The 1,627-nt window shown below is 36.1% G+C and overlaps 1 pseudogene; it reads left to right on the top strand.

Annotated features, from left to right (window-relative positions):
* Positions 1–327: 327 nt before the first annotated feature.
* Positions 328–978, top strand: LOC118838841 (annotated as a pseudogene).
* The last annotated feature ends 649 nt before the right edge of the window (positions 979–1,627 follow it).

Below are 1,627 nucleotides of genomic sequence, written 5' to 3'. Positions count from 1 at the left end.
AAACAGGAAGAAAATGAGACAGAGAGAAAAAGACAGTAATCATACCTGTGAATGTGAATGGGAAGAATATTCCCATGAAATAGAAGCAGAGAGTAGAGTGTATTAAAGACCAATAACTTGTTTACAAGAAACACATTTGAGAAAGAGACACAGACAGTGTAAAGCTAAGGGACTGGAGCAGAAACTATGTTGCTTCAGCTGAGGTAAAAAAAATAAGCAAAGGTAGCAATCATGACTCCAGAGAAAGCAAAATCAAAAATAGATTTAATAAAAAAGGCTCTCTTTCAGTCAGGCGGAGATGGAGACACTTCTGGAAGAACCATAGCAATGGTGACCCAAGGAGAACCCCAAGTGCAGTTCAAACTTGTGTTAGTTGGAGATGGAGGTACTGGAAAAACCACATCTGTAAAATGTCACTTGACTGGTGAATTTGAGAAAAAGTACATAGCCACTCTGGGTGTTGAGGTCTATTTTACAATGTTCCATACTAACAGAGGTCCTATTTAATTCAATGTATGGGATATAGCTGGCCAAGAGAAATTTGGTGGTCTGAGAGATGGTTATTACATCCAAGCTCAGTGTGCTATTTTAATGTTTGATGTAACATCAAGAGTTACTTACAAGGATATACCTAACAGGCACAGAGATCTGGTATGAGTATGTGAAAACATCCTTTTAGGGTTGTGTGGCAACAAAATGCTTATTAAGGACAGAAAAGTCAAGGCAAAATCAATTATCTTCTGTAGGAAGAAGAATCTCCAGTATGATAACATCTCAGCCTAAAGTAACTACAACTTTGAGAAGCCCTTCCTTTGGATTGCTAGAAAACTTATTGGAGAACCTAATTTGGAATTTGTTACCATGCTTGCTCTTGCACCTCCAGAAGCTGTCATAGACCCAGCACTAGTAGCACAGTAGGTGCAGGACTCAAAGACTGCTCAGACAACTGCATTACCTGATGGAGAAGATGACCTGTAAGGGAATGAAACTAGAGCCCAGTCAGAGGTCTAGTTTTATAGGCAACTGTCCTGTGATGTCAGTGGTGTAGCATTTTTGCCACTTTATTATACAGCTGAAGAGAACATGTGCTTAATCTTTAGGATGCTGAAGGAAATGAATAGGCTTTGGAGTGAATGTAGCAGTTCAAAAATATATAATTCATATTTTAAACATGCATATTTAGCTGTTTTGGATCATATTTATGTCCCCTTGAGTTTCAAATATAAGACTGCTGCAGTCCCATCATGATATTCAGTGGCAGTGAATCTTGTTTATTAGTGTCGTTCCCATTTCCTTTTTCCATTTAGATCATTAAGTTGTATTTCAAATATCAAAAAAACAAATTAAAAGATAAAAAGGAAAAGAGACAAGGAAGGATCAACAACATCTTCCTAAAAGGTACCATAGACAATGAAGCAGTATCAATATTAAACATATATGAACCAATGATATAACATCCAAATTCATAAAGGTAAAAATAAATGAGTTTACAAGAGGAAATAGATAAGAAAACTATACTAGTTGATGAATCTCAACTTTCTCCTCTCAGAAGCAGATAAATCTAACCACAAAATTAAGCAAAAAAGAAGTTTAGGAGGTAAATAGAATTTTAGAAAAGTTACATATG

This window comes from Trichosurus vulpecula, chromosome 2 (genome assembly GCF_011100635.1).
Source record: "Trichosurus vulpecula isolate mTriVul1 chromosome 2, mTriVul1.pri, whole genome shotgun sequence".
In the NCBI taxonomy this organism is placed as follows: domain Eukaryota; kingdom Metazoa; phylum Chordata; class Mammalia; order Diprotodontia; family Phalangeridae; genus Trichosurus; species Trichosurus vulpecula.
The sequence above is the reverse complement of the archived record's forward strand: the minus strand, read 5'-3'. Positions and strand labels throughout refer to the sequence as shown.